This window comes from Schistocerca nitens, chromosome 1, assembly GCF_023898315.1.
Source record: "Schistocerca nitens isolate TAMUIC-IGC-003100 chromosome 1, iqSchNite1.1, whole genome shotgun sequence".
Classification (NCBI taxonomy): domain Eukaryota; kingdom Metazoa; phylum Arthropoda; class Insecta; order Orthoptera; family Acrididae; genus Schistocerca; species Schistocerca nitens.
The window spans coordinates 1,253,245,758-1,253,273,460 of record NC_064614.1 but is presented as its reverse complement, the minus strand read 5'-3'; positions in this window follow the sequence as shown (position 1 = coordinate 1,253,273,460).

Sequence of the window (27,703 nt, the reverse complement as noted above, 5' to 3'; positions counted from 1 at the left end):
GTGCCATGGCTTATATGACCACTTTGGTTGGTCAGGTCAACCGCATGGTACAAGACTTATTTCCCAGTGATGACGATGCGGTGTTCCAAGACGACAGAAACGCTGTTCTCACAGCTCGCATCGTTCAGGACTGGTTATGTGAACACGAGGATGAATATTCATATCTCCCCTGGCAACCACAGTGGCCAGTTCTCGGTACTGTTTAACCCATGTGCTCTACTTTGCATAGAAGGGTGCGTAATCGCTATCCACCTTCATGAACGTTACATTAACTTGTCACTATTTCCCTTGAAAACCAAACTATCCATTTGAGGCGACCGGAAGCTGTTTTCTGCACCAACATACGTACTACGGAAGCCAAGATTTGGTGCGTTGCTTCTATCGCTACTAGTCATTTATTACACCACATTAGGTGTGGTAATGTGTGTGTGTGTTTTTTTTTTTTTTTTTGTTTCCATATACACTCCTGGAAATTGAAATAAGAACACCGTGAATTCATTGTCCCAGGAAGGGGAAACTTTATTGACACATTCCTGGGGTCAGATACATCACATGATCACACTGACAGAACCACAGGCACATAGACACAGGCAACAGAGCATGCACAATGTCGGCACTAGTACAGTGTATATCCACCTTTCGCAGCAATGCAGGCTGCTATTCTCCCATGGAGACGATCGTAGAGATGCTGGATGTAGTCCTGTGGAACGGCTTGCCATGCCATTTCCACCTGGCGCCTCAGTTGGACCAGCGTTCGTGCTGGACGTGCAGACCGCGTGAGACGACGCTTCATCCAGTCCCAAACATGCTCAATGGGGGACAGATCCGGAGATCTTGCTGGCCAGGGTAGTTGACTTACACCTTCTAGAGCACGTTGGGTGGCACGGGATACATGCGGACGTGCATTGTCCTGTTGGAACAGCAAGTTCCCTTGCCGGTCTAGGAATGGTAGAACGATGGGTTCGATGACGGTTTGGATGTACCGTGCACTATTCAGTGTCCCCTCGACGATCACCAGTGGTGTACGGCCAGTGTAGGAGATCGCTCCCCACACCATGATGCCGGGTGTTGGCCCTGTGTGCCTCGGTAGTATGCAGTCCTGATTGTGGCGCTCACCTGCACGGCGCCAAACACGCATACGACCATCATTGGCACCAAGGCAGAAGCGACTCTCATCGCTGAAGACGACACGTCTCCATTCGTCCCTCCATTCACGCCTGTCGCGACACCACTGGAGGCGGGCTGCACGATGTTGGGGCGTGAGCGGAAGACGGCCTAACGGTGTGCGGGACCGTAGCCCAGCTTCATGGAGACGGTTGCGAATGGTCCTCGCCGATACCCCAGGAGCAACAGTGTCCCTAATTTGCTGGGAAGTGGCGGTGCGGTCCCCTACGGCACTGCGTAGGATCCTACGGTCTTGGCGTGCATCCGTGCGTCGCTGCGGTCCGGTCCCAGGTCGACGGGCACGTGCACCTTCCGCCGACCACTGGCGACAACATCGATGTACTGTGGAGACCTCACGCCCCACGTGTTGAGCAATTCGGCGGTACGTCCACCCGGCCTCCCGCATGCCCACTATACGCCCTCGCTCAAAGTCCGTCAACTGCACATACGGTTCACGTCCACGCTGTCGCGGCATGCTACCAGTGTTAAAGACTGCGATGGAGCTCCGTATGCCACGGCAAACTGGCTGACACTGACGGCGGCGGTGCACAAATGCTGCGCAGCTAGCGCCATTCGACGGCCAACACCGCGGTTCCTGGTGTGTCCGCTGTGCCGTGCGTGTGATCATTGCTTGTACAGCCCTCTCGTAGTGTCCGGAGCAAGTATGGTGGGTCTGACACACCGGTGTCAATGTGTTCTTTTTTCCATTTCCAGGAGTGTATTTGTCCAACCATGTATGTCGATAACGACGGATAATTCCGGCCCATACGTCGACAACAGAAAATACGCTACTTTCCACATGCTATTATAATAATTTCGTTAAGACTCTTACTCTCCGCCTTTCGTTTCAGTTGATGTCGTTATCTATTAAAATGGGAATATTTTTTTGAAATGTCGTCTGTAAACGGTTCCGGATATAGGTAAAATGTCATTTTTATTTTCCGGCACACTCATATATATATATATATCTTTAGTTTGCTGTCTCAAACTACTGTCTTCAGATCGGGTTGATGCACAGGAGGGTCATATGTTGACAGTTTCGGCTGAATTAGGCTGAGAGGCAGTAACGGTCAGTCACCTGCAAAGCAATCGAAGGAGGCCAGGTAGCAACTGTTACACGAGACATACCGTGTGAAGAAGCAGCATCACTTAAAGCGTGGGATTATACAGCTAGTTTGTGCGGCAGGGTGAGAGGGTGGGAAAGTTAGGGGGGAGTGGGAGAGACTGTGTGATGACTTCTTTTCTTGTGTGAGGTAGTAAAACAAGGGTCATGTCCCATGTTCTTATTTTAGTATCTACTTAATTTCATAACTTTTAATACCTGCTGAATCCCCACTACCATCTCCAGCAATGGCAGTAACAACAAAAGTTCTTGTCCTCTTGCTACTACTCGTAATATGAGTACATATCATCACATGACACGCAGTATCATGCCATTACAGTTCATGTAGTCGTTTTATCGGCTATATTGTAACACCCCACACATCACTTAGCTGGTTTTCGCGTGTGTTCACCTCAACTTATTGACTAACAGATCAACAGAGAGGGCAAAACTGCCGCGATATCGGATAACGCAAAAAAGTAATATGGCCCTGTGACTCCTGATTGAACTGCAGTGGCAGTGTTGACATTAATTTATTCAGAATTGATCACTTTTAATTAAAAAGGGCTGCACATTGATCTTATATTCAGCTATTAAACACCAGATGCAAATGTTGAACATAAAATTAATTAAGAAAGTGACTTGGGATTTCGACTACTTGATTGAAAACAGATGTGGTCGATCAGCACAAATTTATTTTTTAACTTCCGACCTTCAATCATCATATTACAAGACTCTCCTATCAGGCAGTGGTAATAAATTGCGTCTGCGTGGCGTAAAGCATGACAACTCAAAAGTAATTCCTATCGGCTGACCCAGGCGTAGTGCGAAGTGCGAGAAGAATTCTACAATACACGGCCCATGAAACCCTCGTGGAAACTTTGCCGACGTGATTCAACCAATTAATCAGTAGCCAGAGCAGGCGCAATATCACCGAATGCAGCATGGCGGAGCGGCGTCGGTGTGGACGTCAGCCGACCTCGTGGTGCTGTGAGGCTACGCTCGTCTATTCACTCCTAGCTATCTTGCTCAGTACATAGCTGAACCAAAATGTCCTATCTCCAAGCAATTGTTCCCTTTGCTAAGTCCTAAACTCCAGAGATGCTCACTCTTTCTCAGGCAAGCTGAGTCAAGAACGCCACGTCCGCGCTCTAGGCAAGCTGGGAACGGAAAACCTCTACTGAGACTTCTGCCAGTCCGCTCTTCGCCTCGGTTTCCCATCCAGCAAAATCATTTACGCCAATTGCAGCGCAAGTCGCATTAATTACACGTCGCTTCCCAGCGCCGACCAATGCCTGCTCTTGGAAGTGAACAAATTCCCACAAAATATCCCCTCCACTCAACTTCTGCTATTTAGCTCTCCCCAGGCCACCCATCAAGGTTAGCGTCTGCACAAACACCAAGTTTTCCGAATTCTGATTCCCAGGAGAGTACTTCAAATTCCCTGGTCCTACGTTCCCATCAGAGGCCGGCGTATTTCACGCTGTCGCTCTTCACCTGATTTACTTCAGGCTCTGCGGACCGTGAATTCAGCGCGAAGTTGCTATAGTCATGAACATGCATATTTTGACCTCTGTTGACGGCTCCACCGTAGCTTTGGGCAGCTTTGTCGCATGTTTCACAGAAAACAGGACGACAGACATTTATCAACAGGCATACAAGTTCTCCGTCTGTTTCCCGGTACAGCAGCATGGAGTCGGGGTCAACCACCCACTCACTGTCACTCATCTTAAGGCGGCTGGAGGCCGCACACCGTTACCGCTTTCTCAGAGCTTGAGCCACCTTAAGCTGCCTATTATCGCTCCCCTTAGCCGCTCCTCTGGCCAGCCACAGTCAAATACTTCCCTGGGGTAAACTAGCTTCCAGTAAAGCGACTCGTTTCCACAATGTTTCCATCTTGTGTGAATTACTTTAAAACCATCACACGACATTAATTATTCCACTACGTCCATACTATACCCTCTACAAGAAGCATTGTGCCTTGTCAGTCATTTTGTTCAGCCCTACTGTTCGCTCAACATGAGTTAGGTGATCTTTAATGACTTCATGTAAGGGGCATGGTTCTTGCCATCTTACAATATGTTTCTTGCAGCGCTGCTTCGCCTGTAACGATACTGAATGCAGGCAATGTTGGAGAAGACACATTATATCTGAATAGCAATTTAAATCGTGTAGGATAGATTTTTATATGCCCAGGAAAAATGTAACAAATTATCGGGACAAAAGTCAGTCATAAGTACAACAGATTAAACTGAATAATTTAAGCTGCGAATATCAACTAACGTTAATGGTGGAATAACATAGTAATCCTTCTAGGTACAGAAGACGGAAGATAGAATAATTTAAATACCCTCCACACCCAAGCAGAGAGGCGAATTCTTCTCTTTGATATCATTCATCAGCCCTAGGCAGAATTTTCCATCTCCTAGACTTGTAATGTATCTCCATTCCTTTTTGGCAATTTAAGCGGGAACTAATTAAAATGCACTTGTTTGTGTAAATATACATTGGCCTCCATTCGCTACAAACTATGGTTCTCTTTATACTTTGCTTGGATTTTCTTTTTATGCATTAAATTGCTGGACACTCTTAACTACTTGGTTTTACTCCAGCCCGTGATATGATTAACCTTTTTTTATACAGTTTTTAGCCCCCTGGGAAGTCTGTGGTCACCTACAAAGTCTGTATTTGGGGGAACGTCTCTTGCATGTTATCACATTGACAGTACAGGCGTATGACATAAAAAATGTAATAAACAGCTTGATTTCTGCTGCTAATTGTACACCAAAATATAGCACCCTTGTAGATAATAATGGTGTCGCACCTTTAATCTCGATTTAAAGTTTCAATTTCCAAGGAAGTGCTCGTACTGAGTGTACCATGCAGATACATGTGAGAATGTGACTCTTGTCGCAGCACTAGTTCTTAATTTTATTATCATAAATAAATATTTTATCCATTACACCACAATGGATATTAAGGTTTGTGACAATTGTAACTGTGGTGTCACTGCCAGACACCACACTTGCTAGGTGGTAGCTTAAATCGGCCGCGGTCCATTAGTACATGTCGGACCCGCGTGTCGCCACTGTGTGATCGCAGACCGAGCGCCACCACACGGCAGGTCTCGAGAGACGTACGAGAACTCGCCCCAGTTGTACGACGACGTTGCTAACGACTATACTGACGAAGCCTTTGCTCTCATTTGCCGAGAGACAGTTAGAATAGCTTTCAGCTAAGTTAATGGCTACGACTTAGCAAGGCGCCAATTGTCACAGTACATGTATCTTACGAGTCTCATTTGTATAGTCAAGAGAGATGTACCAAAGGAAGCATTAAAAGTTAAGTATATTCCAAAGCTACGTATTTTCTTTATAGCAGTCATAACTTATCCTGTTCCAGACTTGACGCCAGTCGGCGTGTGTGTACGCGTGCCTTTCGGCTTCCTCCTCAGTGTGGCGTGACTAGCTTGTTACGCCACAACAGTAACTAACTTCAAAACCTAAGCAACTGAATGCTTTATGTCAGTATGCAGGTGATTTGGATTATGTAGTAGAATTGTTCCCGTCTCAGTCGCAGAAAGTGGAATATATTGTGGAGCCCATATGTGTTGTAGTCGTAACCGCTAAATGGGGTGGGCTGAATCAAAGGACGTTGTGGGCACGTTATACGAGAATCGTATGATTCTAAATAAAAGGAACAGCTGTACGATAGATTACACCATGACAACAAGTGAATTAACTGTATCATTAACTGGATCAGATACTTCCCTTACACATAATTTTTTTGTAATAGTTGCAAAAAAAAGTGGCTCCTTTGAAAACAATATTGATCAGATACATATTACAACGTATTTCTTTAAAGACTTTATCTCAGATTGTGCGCTCTTTGCCTTCGCTTGCAAATGTCATCTACTGGCCAATATTGGACTGATAGCTTAACCTTCATCCCACTAGGGACACGTATTCTCCTGGCCGTCTTTGGCAGCAGAGAATTGCGCAAGCTCGAAAAAAGAGTAGTACCGAGAGAAGAAGAAACATCTGTTACTTCATTCTTATCCGCTAATGTAGATATCGTAAAATTGTCGTAGATTGTAGCGTAATGTGACAAAAATGCTGTTATGTATCCGGCCGAATAAAATCCACTATCCGTCGAAATACAAAAAAAAACAATGAATCATGATAAGGACAGAAATTCGTTACTACTATGAAAACGTACAGGATACTACAAAAATGTTACAAAACTAAATGAAAACCCCTCTTCTCTATCACCATATCAGACAAATTCATTATACAACATTTCCACACAGGTACGACTCGTGACCAAGAAATATGTTTGCATCTTACTGTTTTTATTTTATTAATTGACATTTGTGTCTCTGGAACCTGCTGATCTTTCCTTAGGTATGTGCTTTCCATGACACATCTGGCAAGTGCACTATTTAAGAGCATTTATTTTATTACAAATTGTCCAGTCATGGGCTACAAAGGTTTATCAAAAAGGTTATCAGTTCCAGTTAACGGTGACCGTATTCCGACCTAAAAATAGATATTTAGGGGTAGCTTTCCGTACAATTACATAAATACAGAATTGGAAATCATTTTAAACAAATATGACATCGTATCCGTATCTGAGTAGATGCAGTATACTACACTCATTGCTGCTGCGCCTCAGTTCAAGTGGCTTCAGTAGAAATATTCTTTTTGATGAAGTATAGAACATCTATCCTGTGGAATATAGTGAGAATAGATGTCCAAGCTCACATGATTGTTCTTACATGATACAAGAGCGTCATTTCGAAAGTCGTGCACACAACACTCGCGCCATCTCTACGGCGGCGTGATCAAGTTGACATTCACACACTTGTGAGTGAGATTTTAAGTGTGACAGTTGTATAATGTAGTTGCTGGTTCGCGTGGCTGTGTCGTTAGAAATTCTGTTTTAAAATGGAAGCTGAAGCAGACACAGGTCGGATTACACGTAGTGAGCAAGCGTTCCTACATATGAATCGAATTACTGCGGGGAAGAACGCAATGGAAATTTACAACGGCTTGAGAGAAGTGTGTGGGAGTATTGTAGTTAACCGTAGCACAGTATAACGGTGGCCTGCTCATTTCGGTGAAAGTTGGTAGAGCACTCGTGACAATTCAAGAAATGGAAGGCCATCAACTGCAACAGACCATGACTGTCAGGTGAATGTTAATGATATTTTGAGAGAGGATCGACGAAAATATTTAAGGAAGTTGGCATGATACCAGAATGTCTACCATTTCAGTTTAAAGAATCATAACTGAGAAGTTAAACATGATAAAAGCTGCTGGAAATGTTTTCCGCATGACCCGAACGAAGGTCACAAATCAGGTCCAAAAGAATTGCTGAACAATTCTGTCATCGTTATCGAACAGAAAGAAAACAGTTTCTGAAAAAGGTTGTTGCACGTGATGAAACCTTGATACGAGATGTTAAGCCAGAGATGTAGTGTCAGTCTTCACAAAGGAAGAGTTTCAGATCCTCACGCCCGAAATAGATTACACCGCCAACAATCAAAGATGAAATTGATAATGACTTTGGCCTACGACACGAATGAATTCATAGATACAGATGTTTAACAGGGGAGTATTACAGGCTGTTTCTGCAAAATGTTTTGGGCCTGAAAATTCGTCACAAAAGGTCAGACATACGTGCAGCTGGTCTCCCAAGTTTGCACGACAATGCAACACAGCATTTTGCCCTACCAGTGAGAAAAACGGTAGACAAATATGGACGGGAAGTAATTAATATGAGTCCACCAGACTTTGATTTGTTTCCCAAACTGAAGAAACTGTTCCGTGGGAAACGTTTTGATGGAACTGATGAAGTTTCCAGTGAAGTGATCCGAGTCACCATACTGCTCAGCAATTAAGGTGTGCTGCCTGGAATACATGAGTTGCTAAAACGTTGGAATATTGTCATAAATAAGAATGGAGATTGCATTTAAGGCCTGAGAAGGTATTTTGAAAAATAAATTATTTTCTTCAAATTTATCTTACAGTGTGTAGAACCTTTAGAATGAAACTAGCATAATACACTACTGGCCATTAAAATTGCTACGCCACGAAGATGACGTGCTACAGACGAGAAATTTAAGCGACAGGAAGAAGATGCTGTGATGTGCAAATGATTAGCTTTTCAGAGCATTCACACAAGGTTGGCGCCGGTGGGGACACCTACAACGTGGTGACATGAGGAATGTTTCCAACCGATTTCTCATACACAAACCTCAATTGACCGGCGTTGCCTGGTGAAACCTTGTTTTGATGCCTCGCATAAGGAGTAGAAATGCGAACCAGCACGTTTGCGACTTTGATAAAGGTCGGATTGTAGCCTACCGCTATTGCAATTTATCGTATCGCGACATTGCTGCTCGCGCTGGTCGAGATCCAATGACTGTTAGCAGAATATAAGAATCGGTGGGTTCAGGAGAGCAATACGGAACGCTGTGCTACATGCCAACGACCTCGTATCACTAGTAGCCGAGATGACAGGCATTTTATCCGCATGGCAGTAACGGATCGTGCAGCCACGTCTCGATCCCTGAGTCAACAGACGGGGACTTTTGCAAGACAACAACCATCTGCACGAACAGTTCGACGACGTTTGCAGCAGCATGCACTATCATCTCGGATATCATGGCTGCGGTTACCCTTGACGCTGCATCACAGACAGGAGCGCCTGTGGTGGTGTAATCAACGACGAACCTGGGTGCACGAATGGCCAAACCTCATTTTTTCGGTGAATCAGGGTTCTGTTTACAGCATCATGATGCTCGCATCCGTATTTGGTGACTTCGAGGTGAACGCACATTGGAAGCATGTATTCGTCATCGCCATACTGGCGTATCACGCGGCGTGATGGTATGGGTTGCCATCGGTGACACGTCTCGCTCACCTCTTGTTCGCAATGACTGCACTTTGAACAGTGGACGTTACATTTCAGATATGTTACGACCCGTGGCTCTACCCTTCATTCGATCCTTGAGGAACCCTACATTTCAGCAAGGATAACGCACAACCGCATGTTGCAGGTCGTGTACGGGCGTTTCTGGATAGAGAAATGTTCGACTGCTGCCCTGGCCATCACATTCTACAGATCTCTCACCAATTGAATACGTCTGGTCAATGGTGCCCTAGCAACTGGTTCGTCACAATACACCAGTCACTACTTTTGATGAATTGTGGTATCGGGTTGAAGCTGCATGGCCAGCTGTACCTGTACACGCCATCCCAGCTCTGTTTGACTGAATGCCCAGGCGTATCAAGGCCGTTATTACGGCCAGAGGTGGTTGTTCTGGGTACTGATTTCTCAGGATCTATGCACCAAAATTGCGTGAAAATTAATCATATGTCAGTTCTAGTAAGATATATTTGTCCAATGAATACCCATTTATCACCTGCATCTCTTCTTGGTGTAGGAATATTAATGGCCAGTAGTGTAGTAGCATATCACGTGGAAAGAGGAGTTATTAAATATAAAACCATTTTGCAAAGGTTACTCACCATCAATGAACAATGCAGTCGATCGTTAAAAGTGAACCTCTGCAGCTCGCCCTGACTCACCCTCCTACTTTCACAGCTCATGGGCTGTACGGCGTAGAGTTTCCATGCGTGGCCTACTCGTTTGCCTCATCAGGGGCCACCGGACACGGGAGTGCGTGCACGACGCCACCGCGTGGGCTGACGTCATTCTGCGCCATTAAATGCCCTGCGTCGGCGCGAGGAGAGCACACCAGTGCTGTGAACTTTAGCGCCCACTTCAGTGCTAATGGCGTACGGTACTCTCACGTTAATGTTGGACATCCATCGCGCACCATATTGTTTCACTGCACTAAGTACCTTCCAAATTTCTGCTTTATAAATGTGGGTGATGCGGCGAATAACATTCCTCCTCATTATCTCTGATGTAAATCCATTCCCAAGCAACGTCGTTATCCATCGAACCTCCGACAGAGGTAGCTGCGCGAACGGTGGCAAGGCGCCCAGACCGCACGGCTACCCCGAGCGGCAAACTTGTTGTGAGGTGTCTAAATGTCTATAGAGGAATGGCAGCCCATTTTTCCTCATGAGTCGAAACTAGAGGCAACAATGAGTGGTAATTTCGGTGGTATGTTTAGTGAAGTCGACATTCTAATTCCTCTCATGGATGTCCCATTGCGTTCAGTTTGGTACTCTGGACAGGAAACTCCTTGCAGGAATGTTATTGTCCACATAACTTGCCTCACATACGCTGCTTTGTGACAGGGTGTGTCGTCATGCTGATATAATCATCGTGTTCCAACTGACCCTCAATTGTACACAGAACATAGTGCTGTAAAATTTGTCACAGCCTTCCGCATTTAGCATTTTCGTAAACGCATTAGGGAGACCACAACCTAACCACGAAAAACATCCCTTTACAGAGACACTATCTCCTTCTTTGGCCTGGACATCATGACAGGTAATGCTGCCCAGCTATTCGCCAGTATCATACTCTTCAATCGCACTGGCACGGAGAACAACGTGATTCATCACTCCAAATCAGTGGATTCCAGTCATCCAGTGTCCAGTGGCGTCATTTTTCACAGCACCTCCAGTATCGCTTATTATGGACCATAGAAATGTGTGCCAGATGAGGAACCGACCATTGTACCTCTACTGTTTTAACTCTATGCGCACAATCGCTGTGATAGCTAGAATGTTGAAGTACGTTTGATCTCTCGAGTAATTCCTTCCACTGTTCCAGTCAATTCCTTTTTGACTACCCTTCGCAATGTCCGATGGACCCTGTCCATCAATACATGAGGTGTGCTTGGTTTACCAGTCGTTGGTCCTTCGTCTTTCTAGTTCATAGTCACATCACGAACATCGGATGGGCATAACTTTACAAGTGTTGAAATGCCCGTCATGTATTTGTTAGTTAGGTGATATGCAATATTTAGTCTAGTTTCGCTGACACCGTGAATGACATATCGAGGCGGAGGTGTTCTATTGGTACCCACGCCCTCTCTAATGGCAGCATTATATGCCCCATTACTTTTATAGCGGCCGAAGCTGGTCAATTTCGCATTACCGGGGGTCGGTCAGTTCCGCATTAAATTCGATTGTCTTGATACTTTTGATCAGATAGTGTCTACAGGGTAAAAAGTTTAGCAAAAATTTCCCAGTAAATGTGTCGATTGCTTTATATTTCTGAAGCTGTGTTTACGAGCCACCAGTGAGTTAAGCACGAAATGTTCTTGTGGTTAGTTCATATGTATTTGGCACGTAATCTTTCAGAATAAGTCGCCATCTGCCTAGACTCTAATGTCACCCATGTGTGATAATAACAAGAATAACAACACTTCACCAGCGCTTTACGCGTTACAATTTACTGGATATTCGTACATGTATAAGGCGTGTTCCACGTGTCACACGGAAATCTAGACACAATATGCCACTTGTCTGTTAACTGAGTTACGAATTATTTCTAATGTCTCGGATAATCATGTAAGTCACGACACGACTGTAGTATTTAACGCTCCAGTTTTTCAACGACATCGACGGGAGCATGGTACATTCCAATACTGAGATGTCCTGAGACAGAATTCGGGACAGGTAATATTGGAGACCAAGGCACCGGTCCAGCTACAGCCACTCAACTTGTACCATATACACTATGTGATGAAAAGTATCCGGACACCTGGCTGAAAATGACTTACAAGTTCATGGCGCAATCCAACGGTAATGCCTGAATTCCGTATTGAGTTGGCTCACAATTAGCCTTGATGGCAGTTTCCACTCTGGCAGGCATACGTTCAAACAGGTGCTGGAAGTTTTCTTGCGGTATGGCAGCCCATTCTTCACGGAGTGCTGAACTGAGGAGAGGCATCGATGTCGGCGTTCCAAAACATCCCAAATGGTGGTCTATACGATTCAGGTCAGGACTCTGTGCAGGCCAGTCCATTACTGCGATGTTATTGTTTTGTAACCAATCCGCCATAGGCCTTGCATTATCAACAGGTGCTCGATCGTGTTGAGAGATGTAACTGCCATCCACGAAATGCTCTTCCAGAGTGGGAAGCAAGAAGGTGCTTAAAACATCAATGTAGGCCTGACCTGTGATAGAGCCACGCAAAACAACAAGGGGTACAAGTCCCCTCCATGGAAAACACGACCACATCATAACACCGCCGCCTCCGAATTTTACTGTTGACACCACACACGCTGGCAGATGACGTTCACGATCATTCGCCATACCCACACACTGCTATCGGATCGCCACATTGTGTACCGTGATTCGACACACCACATAGGGATTTTTCCAGTGTTCAATCGTCCATTGTTTACTCTCCTCACACAAAGCGAGGCCTCGTTTGGCATTTACCGGCGTGACGTGTGGCTTATGAACACCCAATCGACTATCAAATCCAAGTTTTGTCATCTCCCGCCTAATTGTCATCGTACTTGCAGTGGATGCTGATGCATTTGGGTATTCATGTGTGGTGGTCAGGATAGACGTCTGTCTACTACACACTACGACCCTCTTCAACTGTCGGTGGTGTCTGTCAGTCAACAGACGAGGTCGGCCTGTGCGCTTTTATGGTGTGCATGTCCATTACGTCTCCATTTCACTTTCATTTCGGAAACTGTTTACCTAGGGATGTTTCGGAAAGTGGAAATCTCGCATACAGACGTATGACACAAGTGACACCCTATCACCTGAACACGTTCGAGGTCCTTGAGTTCCGTGGAGCACCCTATTCTGCCCACTCACGATGTCTAATGATTACTGAGGTCGCTGATGTGGAGTACCTGGCAGTAGGTGACAGCACAAAGCCCAACATAGGTTTTTGGGGGTGCCCAGATACGTTTGATTGCATAGTGTAGGCGTCTTGGATGTCTTTCGTCAGCAGCAATATCTCCCGCTGCCTCATAAGGTATGTACCACATAGGTGTAACATGTCCAATGTATGAAAAAAATTTGCCCAGTTATAAGTGGACTTAATCAGAAGGTGTACATTTAAAATACGTTTTGACTAATGAGGATATATTTTATACTGACATCAGAGGCGGCTTGTAAATAAACATTCTCAGTGATGTCTCAAACAGTTTGTTTGCGTCCCATGTTGCTAGAACACGTTTGATTGTGTTACAGATAATGTATGCTTTCACCCATGTCTGTTTTCGATACTACAAACACAAAAAAGAAAAGAAAAAGAAAAAGCGACACACTACAAAGAAATTATTCGGATGAGATAGAAATCGGTGGATATGATTTACAGTCTTAGACAATAAAACTGACCGCCGGCCGGCCGCCACAGAGACTAAGTCCGAGTCATTCACTTAAGGTGGCCAATAAAACTGACCGCCCCTGACAACTCTAAGTCCGGCAATCAGCACAATCTGGCAACACTGTAAGATGCGGAAGTGTCAGGAGGAAGTGTTATCTACTTCCGAGACGTTGTTGGACGATGTGAGCCCGTGGTCTAGTGGCAAGCGTCGTGTGTTCTAAACTTATAGTCGCCTGTTCGTGTCCAACTGTTTTTTTTTTTTTTTTTTTACCACAGTCGGTCTAAAGTTATGAGTCTGAGTGAACATCCAAAATAATTCGCTTAACATTCTACCCACCAGCAATAACAAGTATTCCAGAAACAATTCCGCAGGACAGCTCGTGGCTGCGCCGCGATCATAACAGCTTACGCTCGAGAGTTTCCTCGCGCTGCAGCGGCTACCGGCCACCGGCCAGACGCCACCCGCCGCCTGAAATCCGGCGCCGCCCAGGTGAACGCGTCACGACGCTATCAGCGTGTGTCTCAACTGTCATTTTCGAATTTGAAATTCTAGGTATTATCTGGCAGTTAAGGAATGGATTTTGCAAACTTGAAAATCATGAACTACAGTTAAGCATTGTAAAATTGAGTCGCAAGTGGAAATAGGTGTAACATCTGCAACACAACGTTTCCTTGTGGTATAACAGAGGGGTGAATGCAGAGGAGGCAGCTAGAAAGATTTGAATTGTGTGTGGAGCGAGTGCTTTTGGGAAAAATACGCCAGAAAAATATAATCTTGTTTCAACAAAGATCGTTCTGGCATGAATGATTTTCCACATTAAGGAAGTCTCGACTACTGATATATGTGATAGATTACCATTTTACCATCATGCGACATTTGCATTCAACAGGCAAAGTTCAGAAGTCTGGTGTAGGAGTAATGCATGCTCTAATTCGAAACAACAAAAATCAACGGAGTGACTATTATTGAACGTCATCAGGCCGCTCACTGAGCATTCGTATGCAGTACTGTTACTGGTGACGTGTTATGATGCCTTTATCGTTAACTTCCTAAGAAGAAATGAAAGGCTGAGCCCCTCCAAAAGACATAAACTCGAGGAAAGAGTGATGCAATATTTATTGTTGGTTGTCTCTCTAATGTTAATAGTATTGATTCAGATTGTGCGTTAACACAGAAACACACACACACACACACACACACGCACGCAAACAGTCATTGATTCCAGTGAGGGTGACAACTACTGTGTGTTGAACAACAAATGCACCAGTCAGTTCCTCAGTTGGCATCGAGTGGATGAGATTTTTCAATTACCTTGCGTTGCAAGAATTGTAGGGAGGGGACTGAAAGTAAATGGACTTGTTGTATGCTAAAGAGCTGCGACAAAACAAAGCTTGACCGATTATCAGATAATTGTCCACATGGGCTTTGTGGACGAGTATACTTTTAGTAACCAATCCACCCACGATCATTACGTAAGATTTCTCGAGGGCGTAGGGGAATTGATTTCATTAAGTCGTCGACAGTGTAGCGTGATGGTTTACTTCCCACCATACGTTTTCTATATTCGTCCAAAGGTCGCTTGCATTTGTAGGGACACATGGCAATGACCTTGTTACCTCTGCCCACATATTCTCTATCTGGTTGATGTTCGGTGATCGTGGAACAAACGGCAACAGCTTTATTCTCTCTTGGCCCTGAAACCAATCTCGCACTGCCCTGCTATGATGGATGGGTCTCTGCTCCTGTAAATAAACTGTTATCTCGTTAGTTCATTTATTTGTATTTAAATAACGTATTTGCAATAAGCACATTGGATTATTATTTTCCACAGTGTTTAAGAATTCATTCCCTGTCATAGGTAAGTGATCTGAATTCAACAGTCCGATTAAGAATGTGGTTCACCCAGTCTATCATATGATGAGAGTCGCAGTCGGATATCCACATTAAGACTGACTGGCTGAATCCCATTAGGACGATCTTGTATCGAAATGAAATTACAGAAATCGGATAATTTGAACGTCTGTATTGCAACAATGCTGCGCACATAAATTCCTATGATGGAGTAGCAGCTAGCAACTGTCTAAGAAAACGTGAGAAATATGTCGACTAGCAGCAATGTAACGTAATTATAACCCATATTTATCTGATGGAAATATTGAATCGAACAATACACATCTACACTCCTGGAAATTGAAATAAGAACACCGTGAATTCATTGTCCCAGGAAGAGGAAACTTTATTGACACATTCCTGGGGTCAGATACATCACATGATCACACTGACAGAACCACAGGCACATAGACACAGGCAACAGAGCATGCACAATGTCTGCACTAGTACATTGTATATCCACCTTTCGGAGCAATGCAGGCTGCTATTCTCCCATGGAGACGGTCGTAGAGATGCTGGATGTAGTCCTGTGGAACGGCTTGCCATGCCATTTCCACCTGGCGCCTCAGTTGGACCAGCGTTCGTGCTGGACGTGCAGACCGCGTTAGACGACGCTTCATCCAGTCCCAAACATGCTCAATGGGGGACAGATCCGGAGATCTTGCTGGCCAGGGTAGTTGACTTACACCTTCTAGAGCACGTTGGGTGGCACGGGATACATGCGGTCGTGCATTGTCCTGTTGGAACAGCAAGTTCCCTGGCCGGTCTAGGAATGGTAGAACGATGGGTTCGATGACGGTTTGGATGTACCGTGCACTATTCAGTGTCCCCTCGACGATCACCAGTGGTGTACGGCCAGTGTAGGAGATCGCTCCCCACACCATGATGCCGGGTGTTGGCCCTGTGTGCCTCGGTCGTATGCAGTCCTGATTGTGGCGCTCACCTGCACGGCGCCAAACACGCATACGACCATCATTGGCACCAAGGCAGAAGAGACTCTCATCGCTGAAGACGACACGTCTCCATTCGTCCCTCCATTCACGCCTGTCGCGACACCACTGGAGGCGGGCTGCACGATGTTGGGGCGTGAGCGGAAGACGGCCTAACGGTGTGCGGGACCGTAGCCCAGCTTCATGGAGACGGTTTGCGAATGATCCTCGCCGATACCCCAGAAGCAACAGTGTCCCTAATTTGCTGGGAAGTGGCGGTGGGGTCCCCTACGGCACTGCGTAGGATCGTACGGTCTTGGCGTGCATCCGTGTGTCGCTGCGGTCCGGTCCCAGGTCGACGGGCACGTGCACCTTCCGCCGACCACTGGCGACAACTTCGATGTACTGTGGAGACCTCACGCCCCACGTGTTGAGCAATTCGGCGGTACGTCCACCCGGCCTCCCGCATGCCCACTATACGCCCTCGCTCAAAGTCCGTCAACTGCACATACGGTTCACGTCCACGCTGTCGCGGCATGCTACCAGTGTTAAAGACTGCGATGGAGCTCCGCATGCCACGGCAAACTGGCTGACACTGACGGCGGCGGTGCACAAATGCTGCGCAGCTAGCGCCATTCGACGGCCAACACCGCGGTTCCTGGTGTGTCCGCTGTGCCGTGCGTGTGATCATTGCTTGTACAGCCCTCTCGCAGTGTCCGGAACAAGTATGGTGGGTCTGACACACCGGTGTCAATGTGTTCTTTTTTCCATTTCCAGGAGTGTATTTCAGTGGAGGGAAGATACTCCATATCAGATTTGCTGATGACATAATAATAAAAAAAATCCCGTGTGGCCAATAGGGGAAACCCTCCCCCATGTGGGTGGTACCGAGGAAATCAAATACTTGGGGTGAACCAAATACTAACACAATCCTGAACGGCTACTCAATCCGTTGAACCCAAAATCCAGACACATCTGAGTGAAAATCACCGCTACTCTGGTCACCGTCTGTTGGCTCAATGAGCTTGGCTGAAAATATTTGCTTCCAAAGGCTTCAACACTCTCTGGTCCTGTCCGGTCCTGGTATCACCCAGGCCAAACCAATGAAACACAAGAAAACATGAACTATGCAAGCAAAGGTAACTTTACCCCAGGTGGTACACAACTTGGCCACCGATAGGCGGAAGTTGGATTTTCGCACTCTGGGGAGTCCAGGTTAGCACGGCAGAGAATATCGAAGATCTCTGGTAAATTTCTCTACAAGCAGAAAACATTCATTTAAAAACTAAATATCGATACATTGATGCAAACAAGAAACCTCAATAATCTCACGAAAGAAATCGTCCGCCAAAAAATTCTCGTCCTTGTTCTTCAAGAACCACGACTAATCGACAGTTAAAACTTGCATTACGGAAACCATGCCATCTTCAAGAGTAAAATACAACAAAAGATAGCGAAAGGCGTACCAATCTTCGGCACTGCATTTCTCGAACACAGATATATCATCAACTCTGTCAAAGAAATCGCATCCATCAACAAAAAAAAAAAAAAAAAAAAATGGTTCAAATGGCTCTGAGCACTATGGGACTCAACTGCTGTGGTCATCAGTCCCCTAGAACTTAGAACTACTTAAACCTAACTAACCAAAGGACATCACACACAGCCATGCCCGAGGCAGGATTCGAACCTGCGACCGTAGCAGTCGCACGGTTCCGGACTGCGCGCCTAGAACCGCGAGACCACCGCGGCCGGCCATCCATCAACAATCGACTTATGACTATGCTCATTCAGAGCCCCTATAAAAGATATACACTCGAAAATACTATGAGCAAAATTCACCAAGATGACGTGAAAATACTAATGGGAGACTTCAACTCTCTATTTGGGACAGAAAAAACCTGTAGAAAAATCATTGGTACAAATTCAACACACCGAAACGCTTAGACCAACGGCACACGTCTGACTGATATTTGCCAACAATTCAACCACAAAAGAATGTCTTCCCACTTTAGGAAGTAGCCTGTTCCCAAGAAACATGTTTGGCTACCAGATGCAAGCTGCTTTCGTTCGCCTTTCGAGACTCGCTGGAAGCCAGATTTTTAATACTTTTGTAGCAGAGCTACAAGCAGGCAGATACAAACGCAATAAGGGAATCGTAAGACAACGCTCGAGCAAAATGCGCCTTGCTACTTTCAGTAACCCTTAGTGTCAGAGCGAAAACCTTACGGTACTGCCAAATTCATAATAACGACATATTTTTTGTTGTTGTGAATACATAATTTTATCTGTGAAATGCCACATTTTCATAATAATTGCGAATGATACAGGAAATGAAGTAAATACAGATCTTTTCGAAGTCAAAAGTCGGTAATGTCCTACTAATTCGTGTTAAAATAGGCTCAATCGTCTTACAGATACTTAATGCTTTATTAAGATAGTCTGCCGTCGTGATGTTTCTGTAGTAAGCCGAATTTAATTTGTATTAGTACAGTGAATATTTTAATTGGATTTTCCATTAGTTTATTAAACGCAACAGTAATCATCAAAGAGAAATTAATCAGCAAAAGAATTTTCTTTCACGATATCTAAAACGATCTGACAATGCTACAGTTGTTTACAAATTCTACGCCAGTAGAAACCTACTGGATCCCACGATATCATTATACCAGAGTAGTTTTAAGAGTATTTTCGTCTAGAAATGAATTGCGTTGACGGTTGATCGATCAAGAGCGGGAAAGGTAAAACTTTACCAATATATGACAAGAGGGACAAGTGCTTGAGAGAGGACTTCTCTATCAATACAAGTGCCTAAGAGACGTCTTTAATTTCAATCTCCTGGATAGTTTTGTTTCTCAAATCAAGAAGTGCGTTATCATGCAGTAGCATATGTGATGTTGCTCGACTTTCTTACGCTGCGATCGAAAGGTGTCTCAGTTGTTGGCAACAAATTCCAGCTGTATTGCACACAGCCCTTGGGGCAGAATTGGTAGCCCAAAACACACTTTTGGAGCTATCAGATGTAAAATATTATGTTCACACTACTCTTTCCTCGAGTTTATGTCTTTTGGAGGGGCTCAGCCTTTCATTTCTTCTTAGGAAGTTAACGATAAAGGCATCATAACACGTCACCAGTAACAGTACTGCATACGAATGCTCAGTGAGCGACCTGATGACGTTCAATAATAGTCACTCCGTTGATTTTTGTTGTTTCGAATTAGAGCATGCAGTACTCCTACACCAGACTTCTGAACTTTGCCTGTTGAATGCAAATGTCGCATGATGGTAAAATGGTAATCTATCACATATATCAGTAGTCGAGACTTCCTTAATGTGGAAAATCATTCATGCCAGAACGATCTTTGTTGAAACAAGATTATATTTTTCTGGCGTATTTTTCCCAAAAGCACTCGCTCCACACACAATTCAAATCTTTCTAGCTGCCTCCTCTGCATTCACCCCTCTGTTATACCACAAGGAAAAGTTGTGTTGCAGATGTTACACCTATTTCCACTTGCGACTCATTTTTACAATGCTTAACTGTAGTTCATGATTTTCAAGTTTGCAAAATCCATTCCTTAACTGCCAGATAATACCTAGAATTTCAAATTCGAAAACGACAGTTGAGACACACGCTGATAGCGTCGCGACGCGTTCACCTGGGCGGCGCCGGATTTCAGGCGGCGGGTGGCGTCTGGCCGGTGGCCGGTAGCCGCTGCAGCGCGAGGAAACTCTCGAGCGTAAGCTGTTATGATCGCGGCGCAGCCACGAGCTGTCCTGCGGAATTGTTTCTGGAATACTTGTTATTGCTGGTGGCTAGAATGTTAAGCGAATTATTTTGGATGTTCACTCAGACTCATAACTTTAGACCGACTGTGGTAAAAAAAAAAAAAAAACAGTTGGACACGAACAGGCGACTATAAGTTTAGAACGCACGACGCTTGCCACTTTTTTTTTTTTTAATTCTTATTTTGTTCACTTTTGTTCGTTGCATCTGCTCGGGGCGGACATTGTAAGACATCCGGTTAAGTTCGTTGTTGATCGATTAGCTTTTTTTTTTTATTACAGAGGGCTGCTAACCCTCTGACCGAACACGCTGAGCTACCGTGCCGGCGCCACTAGACCACGGGCTCACATCGTCCAACAACGTCTCGGAAGTAGATAACACTTCCTCCTGACACTTCCGCATCTTACAGTGTTGCCAGATTGTGCAGATTGCCGGACTTAGAGTTGTCACGGGCGGTCAGTTTTATTGGCCACCTTAAGTGAATGACTCGGACTTAGTCTCTGTGGCGGCCGGCCGGCGGTCAGTTTTATTGTCTAAGACTGTACATGTACACACAAACAAATGATTACAATATCTGAATATAAGGATGATTTATTCAAGAGAAGGAGCTTCACAAACGGAGCACATCAAAAATGCGTTAATCCATCTCTGGCCCCTATGCAAGTAGTTATTCGGCTTGGCATTATGTGGTGTGCGTACTATAAGACCTTCGGTACACACACCATCAGATTATTTGACTTGTCGCTCTAGCGAAGTAGGCGAGTGTCAGGAATATGTCTCGTGGTCTTAGCGTGGCGTGTTTATCTTCTGCCGTTAGGTCAGACGATAGAAATGCCACTTGCACGCTTAGAGTAGCAGATTGACTGTGACCAACTTTAAACAGAACTTGATTCATTTTCACACACATTTATTAAAATAATAACAAGCATAAAAATCACTTAACTTGGTTCTGGATGCTATTTACAATTGACAATCTCAAGTTCCTTTGGTCTATGTACGTTAATATTATTCTCACATATCTCTGACACTTGACAAAGTGGCTATTCATTTATCTTCATGGCAATGTACCGGAATATGATAATCTTATTAGGCACAGACTGAAACTTGACTATAGACTGATGCAGACTGATGCAGACTGACTAATCGGAGGTCTGTACACTCGTTATAATACCTCACGCGTTCTGCCATCACTGCGCGAGAGTGATCCGCGAGGAGAAAAGGTTCTATGTTAGCAGCAATCTCATTGGCTGTGTTACATATTAATACGCGGATCGGCCGAAGTAGAATTTATTCCGTCTCTAAGACAGCGCCAGCTCCTAGTGCGGAGACAGACGAGCGCTGCGCCTGCTCTGTTGTGCTTAGCAGGGCGCGCTCTAGTGGGAAAGTTGTGTACGCGCTGACTACGTGGAACTATGTACACAACACATTGATTAATAGCGTTGTTGAATGCCCTCACGAGAGATATTGTGCCACATTCTGTACAATTGGCGCATTAGATCGTCGAAATCCCAAGTTGGTAGCAGAGCTCTGCCCATAATTTTCCAATCGTTCCGAATTGGATGAAATGCGGCAAACTTGGTGGCGAAGGTGGGGTTGACAAACACGAAGACAATCAGTGGAAACTCTCGCCGTCTGCTGAAATGTAAGCCGAAGATGGCTTCGTATGATGGACAAACAAACGGTGAATAGAATATCTTCGGCGTACCGCGGTGCTGTAAGAACGGCGAGAATGATAACCAAAGCTATGAAGAGAATTGCAAACCCCAACAATCACGTCTGGTTGTCGGGCCGTATGGCGGGCAACTGTCATGTTGGTGTACCACCACTGTCCGGGTGGTCTCCATACAGATCTTCGGCCTGGAATCTCATTAAATGGAGTAGAACTGTCTTCAGTGATATGAGTCCCTCATCGAACAGTGCTGACAAGCAAAGACGTGTCTGGAGACACGACCGACAACGGGGGATACCAACCTGCCGCCTGCCATACCACACTTCAACCGGAAATAATGGGCTGGAGTGTCATTTCTTTTCATAGCAGGTTTCCTTTGTTTATCATCCGTGGCACCCTTATAGCGCAGAGGTATGTCGAAAACATTCTACACTCCGTTTTGTTGCCCTTACATAAATTGAAGAAAATGCTCGCCCGAAAAAACGTGAGTTCCTACAGCTTGTCTTCGTGCTTGTCAAACCCTATCCTGGACAACCGGTCGGAGTGCTGATTCTGGGCGTACGCTCATATACCGAGCAGTGGGAACACGTACACTACTGGCCATTAAAATTGCTACACCAAGTAGAAATGCAGATGATAAACGGGTATTCATTGGAAAAATATATTGTACTAGAACTGACATGTGATTATTTTCTTCACGCAATTTGGGTGTATAGATCCTGAGAAATTAGTACTCAGAACAAATGGTTCAAATGGCTCTGAGCACTATGGGACATAATTACTGAGGTCATCAGTCCCCTAGAACTTAGAACTACCTAAACATAACCAACCTAAGGACACCACACCCATCCATGCCCGAGGCAGGATTCGAACCTGCGCCGTGGCGGTCGCGCGGTTCCAGACTGTAGCGGCTACAACCGCATGGCCACACCGACCGGCCAGTACCCAGAACAACCACCTCTGGCCGTAATAACGGCCTTGATGCACCTGGCCACTGAGTCAAACAGAGCTTGGATGGCGTGTACAGGTATACCTGCTCATGCAGCTTCAACGCGATACCACAGTTCACCAAGAGTAGTAACTGGCGAATTGACCAGACATTTTCAATTGGCGAGAGATCTCGAGAATGTGCTGGCCACGGCAGCAGTCGAATATTTTCTGTATCCAGAAAGGCCCGTATAGAACCTGCTACATGCGGTCGTGCATTATCCAGCTATAGGGTTTCGCAGGGATCGAATGAACGGTGGAACCACTGGTCGTAACACATCTGAAATGTAACGACCACTGTTCAAAGTGCCGTCAATGCGAACAAGAGGTGACCGAGAGGCGTAACCAATGGCACCCCATACCATCACGCCGCGTGATACGCCAGTATGGCGATGACGAGTACACGCTTCCAATGTGCGTTCACTGCGATGTCGCCAAACACGGATGCGGCCATCATGATGCTGTGAACAGAACCTAGATTCATCCGAAAATATGACGTTTTGCCACTCGTGCACCCAGGTTCATCGTTGAGTAGACCATCGCAGGCGCTCCTGTCTGTGATGCAGCGTCAAGGGTAACGGCAGCCATAGTCTCCGAGATGATAGTGCATGCTGCTGCAAACGTCGTCGAACTGTTCGTGCAGATGGTTGTTGTCTTGCAAACGTCCCCGTCTGTTGACTCAGGGATCGAGACGTGGCTGCACGATCCGTTACTGCCATGCGGATAAGATGCCTGCCATCTCGACTGCCAGTGATACGAGGCCGTTGGGATCCAGCACAGCGTTCCGTATTGCCCTCCTGAACCCACCGATTCTTATATTCTGCTAACAGTCATTGGATTTCGACCAACGCGAGCAGCAATGTCGCTATACGATAAACCGCAAGGGCGATAGGCTAAAATCCGACCTTTATCAAAGTCGGAAACGTGATGGTACGCATTTCTTCTCCTTACACGAGGCATCATAACAACGTTTCATCAGGCAACGCCGGTCACTGCTATTCGTGTATGAGAAATTGGTTAAAAAACCTTCCTCATGTCAGCATATTGTAGGTGTTGCCACCGGCGCCAAACTTGTGTGAATGCTCTGAAAAGGTAATCATTTGCATATCACGGCATCGTCTTCCTGTCGGTTAAATTTCGCGTCTGTAGCACGTCAATTTCGTGGTGCAGCAATTTTAATAACCAGTAGTGTAAATCACTTATATTGTTAGTGCAGGTGTCACGATGTGTGGAGACATAATGTTTCATGGGCGTACTGACCTCTAAATCTTTCAACACGGTACAGCCGCCGATCGACGTTATTGTGACACTGTCCTTCTTCCCCATGTCCAGTTTGCAGGGATGCATTGGGCCCTGACTTAATATCTGTGAATATCAGTGCGCGACCGCACCGATCAGCGCAGGTGGAAAGGATGTTCGAACGAGACGAAATGTGGAGAATGGACTGGCCTATCCATTCCCTGGACTTAAATCCCATCGAGAAGGAGTGAGATACGTTGGGAAGATGTACTGCAGCACATCCACATACATCATCGACCATCCAGCAGTCGTTAGCCCATCTGGGGAAGTAATGGAACGCTCTACCACATAAAGTCATCACCAATTCACCAGCCTTGTAGTCAGCAATGGACCATTCCCTGGACTTAAATCCCATCGAGAAGGAGTGGGATACGTTGGGAAGATGTACTGCGGCACATCCATATGCACCAGCGCCCATGCAGCAGTCGTCAGCCCATCTGGTGAAGGAATGGAACGCTCTACCACATAAACTCATCACCAATTCACCAGCCTTGTAGTCAGCAATGGACCATTCCCTGGACTTAAATCCCATCGAGAAGGAGTGGGATACGTTGGGAAGATGTACTGCGGCACATCCACATGCACCAGCGCCCATGCAGCAGTCGTCAGCCCAGCTGGTGAAGGTATGGAACGGTCTATCACATGAAGTCTTCAACAATTTACCAACCTTGTAGCCAGGAATGGGCCATGATGCACAGCATAAACTGCTGCTCTTGGTGATCAGACAGCCTATCAAGAAATTTGTCCCGCATTTTGTACTGCGCAAGAACTTCCATAAATAGCCGTAACTTCAGTACAATTTTTGTCTTTGAATAAAAATTTCTTTTATTTTTGTCTCATTGCGTATGTCTTTCAGTTACCTTCTGCGTATGGCACACGTTCCACCGAGCTGAGTTACTCGTCGGTGATGCCCCACGCGAAAGTTACTTTTGTCCGTAACTTTTGCATACCAGTGAATTTCTAATGAAATGTAAGGTGCATCCCATTCCGAAGTGCTCTATGTGCCGACGATTTGCCTTGTAACAGTTACGCGATAGGATCTCTCTTTCGTCCGAGAGGACGTAGCGGCCTTCCTTTGTTAGCGACGCCCGCTTTATCGCTTTTATCGACTGACGCCACGACCCAGCTGGCATGTCTTCCTTCTTTTGTAATACGACCTGCCGCTGGAGGCGTCGTCTGCCCCCCGGTCCCAAGAGGAATCTCAATGCCCTTTATCTTTCAATATGTTTCTCGCTTCACAGCACATTGGCCTGGTCGTCAATCACGCCCGATGAGATTACGGGGCAGCGATAGAAGATCGCGCTGCGTTCTTCGGCTGTAGGAGTGGGATTTCCTACCACGTCTCCTTCCGTTTAAAAGCTTACTCAAAAATTGGAAAACATATTTCTGTTAAACATTTCATAATGTTGATTAATTTAAATGGTTAGTTATAAATTACCTCTCGTTGAACGCAGACAGAAGCTCTGACTAAATCCTCCATTGTAAGAATTTCAGCATAAGACACTATGCTTTGGGTGTTAGCTCTGAAACATATAGCTGACTGTCGGCAAGCAGAAGCCAGGAGTATCATAACGCCTTCTATATCTATTTTGGATGTTTGTGATCTAAATCTTAAGCCACAAGAGGTGCACTGTGAAGAATGTTACGAGGCCTATTCGGAAAATAACGGCTGTTTGTTAATATTTAAATGTACGTTACTCAGGAAAAACTTGTACGAATGCGATACAATTGCACTAGCCAACAAAATTCGTATTTTTTCCGTGTAACTAACACGAAACTAGCTAACCTTCATATTTCTGGGTGCGGTGGTAAGGAAATGGAAGGTTAGATTCGGTTTTGAATTTATGATAAATTTACATTATTGCCTATACAGGGAGTTCATTTATGTAAGAACATTGAATTATCTCGAAAACTGTACATCGAATTAAAAAAAATTGTAAATTCAGTTGGTTTGTCTCGGAGGGGACATCCACCGGTACCACACACAACCCGCCACCATACCCTGTGCATGGGTGGCGGGGTAACTTTGAAATGTTCAATGGGAAACACGTTTTGTTTGAAGGCTCTTTTTCGTTTCGCCACAGATGTCGCTGTAATTAGAGAAATACAAATAGATACACAATTGAATTTTACGACATGCTACTCATGGGCACGTGGGACCCTACCTTCATGCTGCTAGTGTAGGACATCCCAGTATTTCATAAGTTCTAATTCGAAATAACATTCGCAAATTTGTATTCCGCCGACAAATCGAACAGGGGAGTACGTGACGCGCCATAGTGTCCGTGTAGCGAACTACGACGTATCATAACATTCGACAGGAGCTCAAGCATCGTGCAGACGTACATCAGATAGCGGCTCTAAACATTACAATACTTGCGCAGGGTTTACTGTCTGCATACCTACGTATCATCTGGAGAACAGACGTGGAAGTGGCCGATGAGCGTTGCAACTGTATAAGACAAAACTGAAATGATTCTGACGCATAATGTTGGAGAAATGTTGAGACTGCAGTTGTATGCCGAGATTTTGCTCGTTTACAAGGTTGTGACTGCCTTTACGTCTGATGGCAGGGTACAGACAGGCAAAAGGACGTGAAGCATACATTTTACAGGAGATCTTAATGAAACAGCTGAACTAGCGGCAGTGCATCACAACCCACGGACAAGTAATCGGCAATTACACCGCGACTACGGTGTGTCCGTGTGTAGTATTGTCATGATACTACATCGTTGTAAGTACCATCCCTTCCAAGTGTCACTGCATCAAAAACTACATGGCACTGATTGTCATAGCCAGGTAATGTTTTGTGAATGTACAAGTCAACAAATCCAAACGAACACAACGTTCTTCGCCAAAGTTCTATTTCAAATGAATCAGCATTCACAAACCAACAACAACAAACAACATGCATTACAGGACTGTAGACACTTCCCAAAGGTTACAGGAAGTTGAGCGTCAACGTCCTTAGTCGGTTAACGTATTGTGTGGCATCATGGGGAAGAAACTCATTGATTATATTTTATGGACGTCATGTTCGATGGATGCAAATATCGAACGTTTTTGTAACAGGAACCATGGTACTACTGCAGAATGTTTCACTGGACGTTCGACAACTTACGTGGTGTCAGGATGACGGTTGCACAGTACATTACCTAACTGAATTACGAGAGCTATTAGACCTTGTTTACACTGGTTGGTGGATCGTCAGAGTTAATTGACCTGCTAGGTTGCCGGATTTGAAGTCGCCGGATTTCTTTCTGTACGGATAGTTAAAAGATAATGTGGACCAGCAAGTGCCAACGGGCCGTGAAGACATGGGCGACCGCATCAGAAACTCCTGTGCTGACATTCCAGCAGATATGCATCTGTCATGTGTACGGTCGATTGTAAAGCGAGTCACTAAGTGTGTTGACGTTGGCGGTACTACGTTTGGACACTTACTCTAATTGGAAAAGTAGAGTACCGTTCGACTCGAGCGACACAGGAGCGCGTCGAGTAGTTCCTTTATGATATGTCAGAGGAATACTACGTTCCGTATTGGGTTTCGAATTAGAAGTTATGAAATACTGTCCTGTCCTAGCCTCGCACCGT